This window comes from Phascolarctos cinereus, unplaced genomic scaffold (assembly GCF_003287225.1).
Source record: "Phascolarctos cinereus isolate Bilbo 61053 unplaced genomic scaffold, phaCin_HiC Scaffold_2;HRSCAF=192, whole genome shotgun sequence".
Lineage (NCBI taxonomy): Eukaryota > Metazoa > Chordata > Mammalia > Diprotodontia > Phascolarctidae > Phascolarctos > Phascolarctos cinereus.
The window spans coordinates 371,991,179-372,007,119 of NW_027555625.1; the positions used below are offsets into that span (position 1 = coordinate 371,991,179).

The following is a 15,941-nucleotide window of genomic DNA, read 5'->3' on the forward strand; positions in this document are numbered from 1 at the left end:
CACATATTACTGATGGGGAAACTGAGCCTTGGAGAGGTGAAAGGACATGCCCAGAACACAAGTTCTTTCGGCATTTTGTTCACATCAGTCAAGTGGGCCCCTCAGCTTGGAGCTGGTAGGGCTTGTGCACACATTGGATCCCTCCAACTCAACAATTCCTATGAGCCTGGGACTGCCTTTACCTTCTCCTCCCCCTCCTCCTTCTCCCCTACTGGCTTTAGCAAAGGGCTGGGCTCAAGGTAACAGGTCAGCACATACTTGTGGAATGACTGACTGCAGGAAACCGGCAAAGAGTTAAATTGCAACTGCAGACAACAATAAGAGATACTTCCCTCCTAGTAGTCCTCCTCTGGAGGTGTGGGGGTAGGTGAAGGAGACTAGGTGGGTAGAGAGTGTCCCTCCCCCTAAAATGGAGGCTGAGCCTCAAAAGTTGCAAATTGGCTGAAGAAACTTGTGTCTCTCCCTCTTTTATGCTACAGTATTTCTGCACCGGCCACCTGGAGTGTCACTGCTAACACCTATTCTGGATCTGGGTTTGAATTTTATTTTCATGATTTTGCTTTTGTTTCAAATGTGTAGAACTTTTTCTGGCCCCATTTCCTCTGCCCAAACCGGATCAGCCTCTAGCTTCTGTCCCTTTAGGGTCTCTCAGACTGAGAGAGCTGAAGCAAGGAAAAGAGCTCCCCAGCCTGGGCCAGCTACCTAGTACTTCACAGCATTCAGTCAGGGAAGGTTCTGTGTGGGGACTGGGGTGACATCCTTTCTGTTCTTGATCTCTGGGGAAGGAGACTTCACCTTAATCTCCCCTCCCCACTCTCTAAACCTAGTCCCCTATCTAACAATACTCAGTGGGGAAGTATTCCTCTATTATGTCTAACCTAAATCCCTCCTGTTGCAATTTAAGCCAACAGGGGAGGTCTCCAGTGTGACCAGACCAGAGATCCTTAGAAAGGTTTTTGCTCATTAGCCTTAAACAGGGACTGGCACTACAAAAAGATGCGGGTAATTAGAAGCTTATAGTTTCACCGAGGTAGGCCAATTCCACTTCCCCTTCTCTTCCCCTACCCCCTGTAGGAAAAAGAGACAAAGTTTAGGGCAATGATAGATGAAGACCTTTCTACCCCTCCACAATGAAAGAATATGAGATTCTAGTATGCTTTAGTCCTTATCACCTTGGTGACAGGTGCTACTGCTTTTGTGATCATCATGGATGTTGAGTCTGTTGGAGTCTGGGAATTCAGACTTCTGGGCTTTCCATTCAGACCTATGGAATTGCATTTCTCTGTGCCTCAGTTTCTCCATCATTGAGCATATTATTTGCTTGGAGATGTTCAGTTGCAAAGCCAGGGGACCATTTGGTTAGTCTGGCTGAAGAGATGGGTCCAAACCAAACCTTTTGTGAATAGTCACAGTGTCCCCAGCCCAATCCTTGGCAGAAGGCCCCTGGTGCATTCCTGAAGCCCTGTGCCCTTTGGCTGGGACAAGACCCAGAAAGCAGGAGTACATATCTGTTGGGAACCTGGGGAGGGGTTGGAAAGGGAGCAGGGAGGTCCAAGAATTTCTCTGAGTTGGCTCTGCCCCATAGCCCCTAGTACCCCAGAGACTGGGTCACAAAGACAGACAAGGCTAATGGAAGAGATAGAGCCTAAGAGACAGAGATGGACAAACACAGGGACTAAGAGAGACAGTTAGAAAGACTGAAGCTGAAGGAGAGATAAAACCCACTTCAATCTCCCCTCTCCTTGGTTCATGCATCTGGATGCATATGGGCCACATAGATACATAAACTATTATCTGTGCCTGGATTATCTTCTGAAAATATTCACTTTGGGGCAAAAAATCATTCACCACATCTCTTCTCTTCTCTTGGAAGGGAAAAAGAAAAAAATTTTATTACTACCCTTCAGGTGTTACTAGGTAAATAAGTGTACAGGTTGTTAGCAGAAATTGACTGAGAACTTTACATAACCCCACAGAGACCATTTTTGGATTATCTGGTATTTTAGATTTTCTGTGCCCCATCCCCTCACCAGCATGGAAAAAGAAAATTTGAATGTTTTCTCCTATAATGCCCTTTGGATTATCATTTAAGTTGCAGTTTAGCAATAAGAGGGGTTATTGGAGGAGAAGGAGGATACCGGGAGGAGCATTTGGCCTTAAACACTGGAGGATAAGATTAGATAGATGAATAACCTGCTAAACAATCAGGAACCTGAGTCCTGGAAATTTGTGAGCAAGCAGTGCCCATTAGTGAACCAGAACTGAGTTTTAGGTCTAAGAGCTCCCTCACTTTCCCTCTCTAAGCTCTCCTTAAAATGTGGGTTGTGATTTTGAAGGTTCTCCCCATATCCGACATTCACTGTAGGTTGAAAGAACACAAGCTCCTTGGGAACAGGTTGGGGACTCTCATTTTTTGTCTTTGTATATACCCAGTGCCTAGCATATAGTAGGCCCTTTATAAATGCTTGGCTTGGCTTGTTATGGTTATGTCGAATATGAAACCACCCCCAATATTTTTATACTCATATATCTAGTCACCTTTAGGTTCTGAAGACTACAACTTGCAAAGACCACACAGATATTATTACTCCTTATGTTTGTGAAGTCTTAGATCTGTTATATAGTGTTATCTTATACAGACTTCATTCTTTTCCGTTAAGTGAGAGACTCGGCCCAGTCTTTCTGAAAACTTGCATTATGGTAGATGGGGGGGGTGTTAGGGAGAGGGAAATCTTTATGAAATGCACTGACTTCTTCAAGCCCCGAGGAAGAAATCAGTATTATATGTGTGTGCATATACACACACGCACACACATATATACATATATATTTCTCAAAAGTTGTAGGGAATAGCTGAACTAGTGAGAAACGCAAGCGAGAACTCAGACCCCAAAAGGGGGGGGAGAGAAAGAGAAAGACAGAGAGAGAGAGAGAGAGTGAGAGAGAGAGAGAGAGAGAGAGAGAGAGAGAGAGAGAGAGAGAAAGAAATGAGAACTGCTGCTGCGGCTGCAGCGGCGGCGGCGGCAGTGGCGGAGGCGGCGACGGGGCCCGGCGTCCAAGTGGCCAGAGTGTTGAAGGGGAGGGGAGGGAAGGGGAGGGGAAGGGAAGGGAAGAGAGGAGGGAGGGGGAGGAAGGGAGTGGGAAGAGTCCGGTCCGGGTTTTGCCTGCAGCCCCCGGGCAGCGTTCAGTGCTCGGAGCTCCAGCCCGGGCGAGCAAGCTAGCGAGCGCGCGGCGGTGGAGCTGGGATGTAGAGGCGGAGGCAGCGGCGGCAGCGGCGGCGGCGGCAGCAGCAGCGGCACTGGGAGGGAGCTGGGGCAGTCGAGCCCCACTGCATCCTCAGCGCCCCGGCGGAGCTCCGGGACCAGTACATAGTCTGCATCGCCCCCTCCGGGGCCATGCGCCCTGCTTCCTAAGCCCCCACCCGGCGGCGGGCGCCGCGCGCACCCCTCCTCTCTTTTCTCAATATTTGAGTATTAGTTGTCTTTTTTTTGTTGTTGTTGTTGTTTTTAATTTTTGGAGAGGGAAGGCTGGGAGGAAGCGGACAGGGGGGCAGGTGCTTTTTTCCCCCCCGCCTTTCTTGTTGCCGCTCTGGATTCCCTGGGCTAAGCCGGGCGGCGACAGTGCGCACGGAGGAGGTGGCTGCTGCTGCTGTTGCTGCTGCTGCTGCTGCTGCTACTGCTGCCCGGAGCGGCGGCGGCTGATCGGCTGCAGCTCCCCCCTGCTTTTCCCATCGCCCCCCCATCTCCTGGTCCTCCTCCTCTCCCTCCACCTCTTCCCCCCCCCTCGCGGTTGGCGGCGGCAGCGGCGGCTCCGGAGAGCTCGGGTAGGTGTCGGGGTTGTTGTCCTCCCCCCCCCCCGCAACCTCCCCGCCCCTTCAGCCTCCCCTCCCTCCCGGGGCTGGGCTCCCCCTGCCCCTCCCCCGTCTCCCCTGGGGCAGGCTAAGCGGACGGGGGTGGGGGGGGGCCAGAGTTGGGTGGAAGTCGGCGGAAAGTTTGCAGGCTCTCGCTTCCCCGAAGTTCAGGTGCGGAGAGCCGCGGGCGGGGGTCTGGGGTCTGGGGGCCGCCACCCTCCGGGGTGTGGGGAGCATGGACTCAGGAGGTCGTGGAGGGGCGGGAGAAGTCTGGGCCCAAGTACCCAGCCTCCGAGACCATCTTCTCGGCTAGGACTCCGCTGCGATTCCGGGGCTGCTGCCTGCTCGGTCGCAGATCATTGAGTCCAGACAAAAAGCGGGGTTTTAGGGTCGGGGGTGGGGGGGCGTGACCACTCTGCGGCGCGGAACTGGGGTGGGGGCTGGGTACGGCTTTGCCCCCCTCTCCCAGTTGGGGTCAGCCTTGCGCTCCGAGGAGTTGGGAAAGGGGTTCCCCTGGCGGGGGGCGGGGTGGGTGGGAGGCGGTGTTTCCCGGGAGAGATTGGGGTCCTCAGCCTGGAGGGTGTCCCTGACCTCGGGCAGGTCGGGATCTTTGAGTCTCGGGAAGAAGGGAGTCTGTGCTCCTTCTCAAGCCTGCCGGTCGATGCTGACCTTTCAGCCCGGGGCTGGCGCCAGTACCGGTGCCCTGTGCCCATGCCCTGGGCGGAGGGAGGGCTGGGGCCTTGGTGGCTATGGGGATGAAGAAGGCTTGACCTTTCACGTTCTCTAGTTTTGTCCCCTTCTCTTCGTCACCTCCCCCCCCACCTTCCTACCACTCTTGGCTCCAGGTTAGGGTGTGTGTGTGGGTGCTAACTCTGAGCCCGGCGCCCTTGGCCACGCGTGGCTGCCCCTCTTCCCGCCCTACCCCCCCAACCTCCGGAGTTGGGGGGGCGATGTTTGGCCGGAATCGGGGTCCTGCAGGGATCGGAATACTTTTAGATCTATTCATTCCGCGTCCTCGCCCCCGCCGGGGTACGGGGTGCTGGGCAGGCTGACCAAGTTTGGCATTTTTCCCCCTTCAAAGTATTTGCCCGTCTCTCCCCCCTTCCACCGCTCGTCTTCCCCCCCCCCCCTTCTTCCTCCCTTCGTCTATCCCAGTATTTGGGATTCTCCAGTGTAAAGGGCCGTCTCTAGCGACCAGCGTGGGCTGTGCTGTGCTGTGCGGCGTGCCGGGCCGTGCCGTTCTCTGCTGTGCGAAGACTAGCAGGGACGGGGAGGGTAGGAGAGGGGATGAGGGAAGACGCGCCTGGCGGGAGGAAGAGGGAAGGGGGTGCCTTATCGGATGATCAGGGACCCCTTAGCAGGGTAGGTACTTGACTTCTTGTGAAGGGGCAGAGGCTGTGGTGCTGTCCGCCACCATCCCCACCTTCCCGGTAGCTGTCGGCTTCCAGACTCCCAAGGCGAGTCAAGTCAACAAGCATTTATTAAGCTCTTACTATGTTCCCCTTAGCTCTTTCTCACTCCCCCTCCCCCTTAGGCATGTGGAAGACCTCCCCCCTTTAACCCCTTTGGACTAGGATTGTCTATGTAAAATTACCCCGCCCCAGGAGGAATTTAATTTTTTTCTCGGAAAGTCGTCCTTTAGCGCAGCCCCTCTCCTCCCAAAAACACATACATTCACACCCCACCCTGGTTTTCTGTTGAGTAGGGGCACAGGGAACACTGTGCGATCGTGGACTTAGCTTTGTGAACTATGGCAAATGCTGTCCTTTTGAGGGGGCATTGGGGAGCTGTGGGGAGAGGGGGAAAAAAATCCTAGGAGCTGTCAGAACCATTGAGGTCCCTAGGGAAGTGAGAAATAATTTTGGTTTTCATTTCCCAGGAAGTAAAAGAATGGGGGGGGGATATGAGGAACACGCAGGTTTTGAGGGGGAAAGGAAAGAGTAGGGGTGGTGCCTTTTAGTGACCATTGCAACCAGAGTAAAAATTAATGACCGAGGCCCCTAGGGAGAGTGAGACTTTGGGCCAGATGGGTTGAAAGTCCTGTAATAACCCCACCCTCTTTTGTCCCTGGACCCTGAGTAGCCTTTAGGCTAAGCCTCCCGCACCTGCGGAACAGTGAGGTGTTTGCGAGCCAAGTGTAAGGGTGCTTGGTGGGACTATGGGGTTGTCGTCTGGGAGAACGAGGGATTTGACCTCTGTCTTCCTGCCCTTTGACTGCCCAGGTTACTCCAGAATGGGGAGAAGGGGCTCTTTCCTCAGGTTGCTACAGACCTCCCTCACCCCCCACCCCGACTAAGTTTGTCCAGGAAGTGTGCCTGCGAATGGGGGTGGACCCACTGGGGTGCCCTCCCTCTTTCCCCCAACTCCCGCTGGGGTTTGCCTACAAAACACTGAATCTCTTTCAACTTTTCCGCTGAGGCCGCCTGGCGGGGGATGTGAGAGCGCCACGCTGGAGTCATTCGGGTGCCGGCTTGCTTGGGGAGGGCCATCTGAACACTCAGGCATTTTCGCGCAGCTGCCAAGCCCGGCACTGGAGCGGACAGACTGGGAGGAGGGTGTGGGGCGGCTGGGGGGAGAGACAGTCTTCAGTGTTTCCTCCCCCACTGCCTGGTGGAGGTGACATTCCAGGAAGACAGGTTCTGTACCCATCATCCCAGGTTATTGAGTGTGACCTCTGGGGGTGGGGGGAGCAGCTCCCAAAAGCTCGTCCAGAGTTTGGGAGAGGAGTATATACCCATACCCTACACCTGTGGGAATAGGGAGCTTCAGTTCTATAGGAATTGTGGAAAGCAAAGGAGACTCACCCAGCTCTTGGATGAAGTGGGGCGGGCAGCAGTATTGATAGAACAGATTCTCTGCCTCCTGGATTTCCCTGGAAGAGAAGCAGGAAGATTCCTTGGAGGATTGGGGGCTTGGAGGGGTATGCAGAATAATGTTAATATTGATGGGAGGGAGTATTCCCTTTCTAGGAGCTCCCCTCCCCACCCTTGCCTTCACCCCCACCCCACCCCCTTGGGTAGTTTGGAAGGTGCTCTAGAAATCTTCCTGGAGCTTGAGAGGGCTGGATGCAGTCCATCTGTGGAGAATGAGGGGGGGAGCATTGATTAATTGAGGGTCCTACTGTGCCTTTTCTGAAACCTGACCCCTTTCAGTTAGATGGTTGATGAGCAGAGCTTTTCCCACATTGTGGGGCCCAAATGTATTATTCCCTCCTTTATCCCCTTCCCTTTGGTGCTGGAGAGGTTTAACCACAGCATCTTATTTATGTATTTATTTATTTATCTATCTATTTATTTATTTAGGGTAGGCTTGTTTTTCCTTAGCTCAGCAGGTGATTGGGTTGAGGTTCTAACAGTCAGTGGGCAAAGCTTGTTGATTTATGGGCTGCAGGTCTTTATCATGTGAAGCCAGGGATGTCCTGCCCCAGTGGGTGGAAGGGAGCTGGGAGTCTATTTCTCTTTCCCATCCTCTCCCCAGCAGTACTTTGTGTCAGGGATGCTCTGGGACCTCCTCCCCATTAAGTCTTCACATTTTGAATGATAGGTTTCTTCTACCCATTTGACACATGGAAAAACTGATGGAGGGTAATTAGATTGGGCTTAGACTCTAGGGTAGTTGAAATTTTGTTTTAAGGATGTCTCTTTTTTTGGAAGGGGTGGGCACCCAAAGCTGCTTTCCCAGTTTGGAGGTATAAGCTAATTGAGATACTGCCTCCCAGAATAAATGCTTGAATTATCCCAAAGTAACTGTTTGGGTAGTGGGGTCCTCCCCACACCTAAGTCTATATTTATAGACCTATCCCAATTTCCTGGAGGGCAGGGGCAGAACTTGAGGCCTTCCCATTTCAGGTGTTCCCCTCCACTTTCACACACTAGATCAGTGTTTGGAGATGTCCCAGTGAGTTCTCCATATACCTCCCTTCACCCATCCCCAGTATGGGAGGGGTGTGGGGTATATGGAGAACGTACTGGGACATCCTTGATTAAGTGTATTAATAGTTAAACTTGGCTCATAGCTTAGACTCACCAGACCACGAAAAGCCTCCGCCAGTTACTCACGCTCTGTTGCTCAGCAAGAATATCCCGCTCAAGTTTTTTCCCCCTGCTTTCTCTTTTTTTTAGGCTCCCCCCCAAATCAGGTCCACCCAACCCCACCTCGGTATGTAACTGGGAAAGGGCCCCAGCCTGGTTCTCTGGAGAAAAACCAGGATCCCTCTCCCTCCTCGGTATCTCCACTTGCCTAAACTCAGATCCATTGTCAGCTGACAGAGGTGCCTGTGATGAAGGGTGTGAGTGTGAGACTGTGTGTGTGTGTGTGTGTGTGGTTGGGGGGTTGGCAGTATAAGAAATCCAAGCCTAGTGTGTTTGTATGTCTCCAGATGTATACCTGTATTAATGTGCTTTGTACATAATAAGCACCTAATAAGTACCTCTCCATTTATTCATGAAGCTGTGTCAAGATAGGGTCTGTGCTAACCCCTAAGTGTATAGAAATCTGTACAAACTCTGGTGTATGTTCACACAGCATGTCTTTGGATGCTTATAAGTTTGTGGGAATCCCTGTGTCTCTGCATAAGGGAACCCCGATTCCTCCCCAACCGTCTCTGAGATCCTGGCCCAGACCCCTCAGGCTTAGACTTCTGCCCTCCCAGGGACTCACAATCCCTGTTTGTTCCTTTTCCCTTAACCATTCTTCACTCCCCCTTCATGGGGCTGGTCCTCTGTTGCTGACACCTTTTCCTATACCCAGAATTTGGAAAGCTGGAGGAAGACAGACTGGGGCCCTGGGAGACAGCGCTTATCCATTGAGATGGCAGCCTGTGATTACAGGAATAAAAGGATTTTAAGGTCCTAGGTTTGGTTTTCCCTCCTCCCCAGAAGCCATACAATAGCATAAGGCTATGGTTGTGTGTTTCTGCAGGTTGAGAAGGATCTCCCTGTGAGTATTGTAGATATGTGTGTGTGCCTGTGGGTGCACCTGTCAGCTAGTGTATATACCTTTGATTACGCATGTGTGCGTATACATGAGATGGGTATAGTGTTAAATATGTAAAGATGTACCTTACCCTACCCTAGGAGGGCCTCTCCTGTCTTTGTGTAGCTTCCTCTGTGTGTGTGTGTGTGTGTGTGTGTGTGTGTGTGTGTGTGACATTGATTGTCCATAATTTTCCTTTACTAAAAGGGGGTAGGAATTTTTCAGTAAGTGTCCATATAGGTTCCTTGGGTTCCCCATCTTCCCCAACGACGACTTAGGCCTAGGAATCCCACCTCCCTCATCTCCCTTTAGCTCCAGCTTGTTTTTTGGAGTGGGGGTGAGTGGGAAATGACCTTAGACACAGGTCCTCCCCAAGGAGTGGAAGTCATTGATCAGTGCCCCCCACTGCTCTGGTCACCTGGTCCCTCCTAGCTGTGTTGTACTCAGGGTGTTAACCCTGCCCCTCTGGCTCAACTCCAGTGCCCATAATTGCATTCTGCTGCCTAATCCCCCAGCCAGCTCAATTAGATCTCAAATTCTTCTTCATTTCCTGCCTCCCATGCTGGCCTCCATTCTGGAACCAAGGCCCTCCCCAGTCATACTGATCCTGCTAGTGCTTAGAGATCTCTGGGGAGGATTAACCCTTTAGACCCTGGTCTCCATTTGCTCATATCTAAGTGGCCGGGTGACAAGGGAGATAGAGCCCTGGCTGGGTGCTAGCCCTTTAGCAACGATAATAACTTGCTTTTTCCTCACAACAGCCTTGTGATACCTCTCCTTTTACAAATGAGGAAACTGAGGCCCAGGCAATTGAAATCATATCCCCTATGTCATGCAGCTAGTGTCAGCGACTATTACAACCAAAGTCTCTCCAGTACCAAGGCCAATGATCTTTTTATTACATCTGAATCCTGATTAATAGGAAAAATGAATCCCCTGAAATGATCACATTATTTGGATTCTTGCTGTATATTTCCACTGGGATGGAACCAGTTACCATTTTTGGGGTAATTTTAATTCCAAATAGTGTGATTTTTGAATATGTATATTCCGTGCTGCCTTGCCATTCCTCAGTTTCTCCATCTTGGGAATGGGGGTGCTGGTATTGACCCTGGAAGTTTGGAATGGGAAGCTCTTGAAGGTTGATCTTTTCCATTCACAGGCTGGGTTGGTTAGATCTCTGTGGCTGGCATCTGGGGTATGACTGGTGCTTAGTGGTACTCACTCCTGAACTCTTTTTTCTGCCCTCACTGTCTATACTATCCATTAGACTTTTTAGCATCATCTGTGGCCTTCAGACAGCTCTCATGCTATTGTTAACACTTCCTGGGTAAGTACTGTCTCTCCCACTAGACTGTAAACTCTTGGAGGGTAGGGAGTATCACATGCTGTGCACACAGGAACTTCTCAGTAAGTGTTTGTGGATGGTGGTAATGAGATAGTGGGGGCACTGCTCGTGAAGATCTAAGAGCCCCATTCTTCCCCAACTCATGATTCCTTGGAGTGTCTCCCCCTCCTCTCCAGGCTCCAGACTGAGCCAGGAGAGGTCAGCTGCCTCAATCCATTCCCTGAGACAGACAGGGAGCCTGTAAGGAGATTTGGGGAGGCAAGGGCTGGAGGTCACCTCCTCCTCCCCAGGAGGCTCCTCGGTGGCTGGGCTGACAGGCGGCCTGGCCTCCCCGAGGTTTGCTGGCAGCTTTGGAGACAGCTTGAAAATGCAGGGCTGCGTACAGATCAGCTCACAGAGCTATAAAGGTCTCTCCATCCCATTACTAATCCCACAGAGCTCCCCCCACCCAACCTCTGTAACCACCTCGTCCCTGTCCTTTGCAAGAAGAGGGAAAAGAGAAATAATATTAAAGCCAGAGAGCATGCCCACAGCTCACAGACCTGCTGGAGGAACCCTCTGGCTACCAGTTCCTCCCTTTCCTCTGTCCTTTTCTACTCCTTTGGCCTCTGTTGTGCTGTAATCTCAGGGACAGACTTGGAGACAGAATGATTAGGCCTAGGTTTAGGAACAGACAGGCCATCTTGTTTGCCCAAGTCTCCTGCCTTCATTCAGCTTATGGGACCCTTAACTGAGCAAATGGCCAAAATCCAAGCTTAGTCAAACCACTTTGCAGGGAGGGGTCAGGGGCTTAGTCTTCTGTCCAGAGGAAACTGTTTTACCTTCATCGGGGGAGGTGCCCAGTTTTCTTCCAACCTGCTCTCCCCCATCTTCCCCCTGCATTGCAGCTGCCTCCCTACCACAGATGGATGGTCTTAGTCCCTCCCCTTCCTTGGCAGACTTAGCATCCTTGACACCTTGAGACCACCTCCTGTTAACCCCAGGAACCATACTGGCTCTTCCAGGCAGACAAAATATATACCCAACTCCCCCAGGCAGAATTGTTGGGGAAAGGCCTGAGCAGAATGAGAGGGCAAAGAGGGCAGCTTCTTCCAGGAGGCCCTCCAGGCTTTCTGTGTTGTGTCTCTCTGGCCTTGTTTCTCTATCATACTGTATCTGCTCTGTGTTTGTCTCTTTTCCACCCTGTCTCTATCTTTATCCTTTTTACTCTGTTTCTGTTACTTACATCTCACGCTGGGCCCCCCCCCATATCTTCTGCTGTGTCTTTGTCTCTGTCTCTGCCCTTTCTCTATCTCTGTCTCTCTGTCTCTCTCTCTTTCCCCCTCTTTTGTTGCCATCTCCTTCCCCTGCCGGAACAGAAACCTCAGAAACCTCGGCAACTGGTCCAAGCTGCTTCTCCTCCCCAGAGTCCACCTCTTCCTGTCTCCTCCCTCCTTACCCCCCCACCCCCAGCTGTGCTGTCCATGAGAGAGCTGGTTTTTATTTATTTTTCTGTTTGTTTGGAAAGAGGGCAGTGGTGGCCGTGGCCACTGAGGCTCTGAGCCCTAGAGCTGAGAGCAATGGGTACTCCTGCTTGGCTGCAGCCCTCACAGGAATTTGGATGGCTGATGGCTCTATATTTATCCCCCCCCCCCCCCGCCCGTTCACCAACACTGGCCTTGAGCTAGGCAGGGCCAGGCCTGCCCAGCAACCCAAAAGGAGGGGAGGGGAAAGGAAGGGAGGTCAGGCCAGCAAGAGGACCTTAGTCAGTAGGAAATATCCAGTTCTGTCTCCCTGTAACAGTCTTTCTGGGGACCTGTCAAGGAAGCTGGGCTCCAATGGTCCCCTTACACAGGCCCCTAGTCTAACCAATGCTCTCTGCCTTTCTTTTCTCCTCCTAGGCAGAGAATAGCCTCTGTTTCATGGAGTCTGGAATCTATCTTTCCAGTAGGAGAGGGAATCATAGTCCCAGAATTATATCAGCACATTTAGATTCTGAGGCATGAGGCTGTGGGTGGGCCTTGTTTCCTGTATGTGTATGCATGCATGTGTTTAGGGGGTGGGGGTTGAAGTTGGTGGGACAACTGGTGGACTGAGCTGGGGGCCACTTCAGGACACTTCTCCCCTAGTGGGTGGCCTCAGGAACCACTGTCCTGCCCCTTTCCCCTCCCTTGGGCAGCTTTTTTGAAAGTCTTGTGTGGATGTGAACACGCATATGTTGGGTGGGTGTGTGCAGGGGGGGTTTTGTTGGTCACTGGGAAACCTTCCCAACCTTCCCTTGGCCTCCCAAGGATCTTTACTTGTGGGAACTGTTAGCTACCTGGCCTAGTTGGGGAGATGGGGGCTAGTTGGTTCTCCCCCCTTCCCCCAGTTCTCCTAAGTTCCCTTATTTGGGGAGGGATCCAGAGCTCAACATCTCCCAGCCCCCTGCCTCTGCCCCTTCCCAGGGCTCTGCCCTAGGCTTGAAATCTGGCGACCAGAACTATGCAAAGTATTTTAGAACTGCCTTTCCCTGCCCTGCCCAACCCCCCTCTCCCATAGGGCCTCATTGAGTCTGGTACCCTGGACACAGTCACTTGTGAACATTCACACATGCAAACATATGTTTTGCAGGCTGATGTATTTGCATACATGAAAAACACAAATTCTCACTCCTCATGCTGTCAGCCACTTCTTTGGGGGTCAGTGATAGGATTTGGGGTCTTCATGGGACCAACAGCTTTTGAGGCATAGGACTTTCTATAGCCCTTTCCTCCCTGGTTTATAAGAACCAGTTCTACTGGGGTCACTTAGCCTGCATCCTTTTTCCAGGTGTGTTTCCCCCCAGATTTCTGCTCCCTCCCCTCCAGCTCTGCCCTGAAGGAGCCCTGCTCTGGCCTGCCTTTAGGGGAGTGAGCACCTCTTTCTGGGGCTCTGAAGTTGCTCCTTAGGTGCCTCAGATTGGAGGGAGGCTGACTCAGGACAGGACATGACAGGCTCTGCTAGTTAAAAGTTAGGGAAAGACCTTAAAGGTCCTATTGGGGAAAAGGATCTCAGGGGCCCTGAGGAGTTTGAGGGTCTGGCCAGTCATGCTTTTCTGATTCTTGTCTGGGCCTGCAGCCCAGTGTAAAGTCAGAGGACATTAGAGTTATAGATTTAGAAACAGAAGGGACCTTAGAGGTCTAGCCCAATCTTCTTATAGTTAAGACCTAGAGCAGTTAGGTTACTTGCCCAAGGTCATACAAGTAGTGAGTAGTAGTGGAGGGATTTGAACCCAGGTCCTGTGGTAGATGAGGAAAACCTTGGAAAATTTCCTCTTGGCTAGACTCCTGGGCACCTCCAATCTAATTAGGGTCTGTCCAGGAGCAAAGTTGACTCTTCAGTTCAGCATTGTTTCTGGTAAAGGAATCAAAATCAAAGCAAATTTACCTGCTCCATGAGAAACACACTAGCACAGTGTGTATGTGTGCGTACATACATATACATAGATATGCATGTATGTTACACATATATATGATTACTAATTTACTTATCAAGCATATTCCATTGAGCACCAACTGTATAGAAAGCCTCATGCCAAACTCTGGAGCCTGTGGGGGGGGGGAGAAGGGGTGGAGATGAATAATGCCCAGCTAGTAATAGGGATAAAACATAATAGGGATAAACAACCACAAAACAAGACAGTGTGATAAGTGACCAGAGAGGGACATAGTGATGGAGGGGAGAGCCCTAAGGGAGGAAGAATCACTTCTAAGTTCACAGAGGAAGTGACATTTGAGCTGAGACTTGACAGATACCTAGGATTTAAGCCAATGGACAGGGGGCAAGTGGGGAGAATGCTAGCACATACAATTTATTCACATATGTCCATGTCAGTGTGTACTAGAAGCTCAGTTTCTGGGACTGCAAAATGGGGATAATAAAATTTGTGTCACAATTGATATGAAAAAATGTGCTTTGTAGTGTGCAGTGTTATATACATATATTATATGTATCTCCTGTTTAGCTTTAGTCATAGAGGGGGTGAGAACATCGAGGCTTCATGATCTCTGTTAGGATTCCTTGGGAAGAGGAACAGAGAGGTAGCAGTAAGGGAGGAGGGTTTGCTTTTCTTTTGAAGGGGTAGCTGGAGCTGGTGAAAGGGACACAGTTGGCTTTTTCAGGGGCAGACTGAAAGATCAGAGAAACCACTTGGAAGAAAATGTGATGGGAAAATCCTGGGGCGTGCTCCCTGGGTGTCAGTTTTCTTGTCTGTAAAACGGACTCGGCAATTCCCTGCTCTCTAGTGAGGTTCAGATGAGATCATGGGTGTGAAATCACCCTCTAAGCTCTAATACTACAACCAGAGGCAGCAGGTCTGAGGATAAACCTGAGGGAGCTGCTTTCTTTTTCCTAGCTTCCCTACTTTCTTTTTGGTTGTTAGCCTCCAGGCTAGGGGTGGGGTGGGGGGGGACTAGGAGCCCTCATCATTCTCTCATGCTCCCCTTCTTTACCCAGAACATGACCAAATGGCTGAGCTGGGTCAGGGATTGATGGGAATTCATTGTAGAAGGCCTGGAGGAAGAAGTGGGTGATGAGGAGGGACTCCTGAAAAGCTTGGCTTGGCATATGAGAAGCTGGTGGGAGGTGGGGCATGGAGCTGGCTCCCAGCCCAAGGGGATGGGAACCCCAGTGTATATGGATGCCTGTGTGTGGGAGGGCCCTGGGCATTTCCCCTCTTTCCTCTCTAATGAACCACAGGTGTTGGGAATAGTCCGGTGGCCTGGAATGGGAAAGCACTGTGTTGGCAAGGAGAGGAAGACAGCTCTGGAGTCGGGGTGGAGGGTGGGTTCTTTCTATCCCTGTCTCCCCATCCCTCACTTTCTTTGTCTTTTTTGAAATCTGTGGGGAAAAGACTGGACAGGGTAAGGGACAGTCACTGGGATAGGAGTTGGAACCACTCAGCCTCCTCCCTACTCTCCCTCTGTTTAATCTCCTATGTTTTCCAATAGCCAGCCAGTGAGGCCTGAACTTGTCTGAGCTTCCTGATGGGGTGTGTGTGTGTGTGTGTGTGTGTGTGTGTGTGTGTGTGTGTGTGGGGAAAGCTCAGTTTCTTAGGGCTGGTACCCTGGGAGGTATATGGGACACATACCAATGGTGTGTGGTGGATTGGTGTGCAAGGGGGGCAGGGCTCAGGACTGGGCTAACCAGGGCTGAAGGGGAGAAGAGACCCACTTTGCTCTCCTTGCCTTCCCAAAGCTGTGTAGGAAATTGGTTAATTGGGCTAATGATGGGTGAATCATCTAGTGGAGAGGGCCCAAAAGCTTCAGCTAGGCTAGGAAAAGCATTCCTGGTGGCATCTCCCCTCAGGATGACCTATCCAAGTGTTAAGAGCTCCAGGAATGTTAAAGCTAGAAGGAATCTTAGAGCTCATTTAGTTCAACCCAATGTCATTTTATGAAGAGGCAAACTGAGTCTTAGAGAAAGAAAATGAATTGCCCAAGGTCACTCACATTGATTTAGTAGTTAGAACCAGGCCTAGGACCCAGGTCTTCTCCAATGACTTGGGGTAGGAATGGAGGTATGAGGGATGGGGTGATTTGGAGTTCTTATAGAGGCTTTCTTTTAAACACAAGTGGAAAGAGAAACCACCAGTCTATGCTCACCACAATTGCCCCCTTGTGTCCCCCCCCCCAATCTGGCAGTGGGGTAAGCAGGATCTGGTGGCTGGGAGGGGCTGAGCGGAGGCCTGCCATGCCTGCTGCCCCTCGGTGCCCGCCTACGCTCCCGAGTAACCATCATGAGGAAGAAACATGGGTTGCTGCTTCCAGC

General features: G+C 51.4%; 1 protein-coding gene across 8 annotated transcripts in view; it reads left to right on the forward strand.

Moving 5' to 3' along the window:
• Nucleotides 1-3,167: 3,167 nt before the first annotated feature.
• Nucleotides 3,168-15,941, forward strand: part of CXXC5 (CXXC finger protein 5) — a 54,495-nt gene continuing 41,721 nt past the window's right edge. For 4 of the 8 annotated variants that reach the window (XM_078150466.1, XM_078150467.1, XM_078150465.1 and 1 more), the window contains exon 1: nucleotides 3,169-3,823. The gene's annotated coding sequence lies outside the window, so the exon portion shown is untranslated. Of the gene's footprint in view, nucleotides 3,824-3,915; nucleotides 4,022-15,941 lie in introns of those variants that run through there. The other 4 variants (XM_078150469.1, XM_021005081.2, XM_021005084.2 and 1 more) reach the window with 4 other exon arrangements.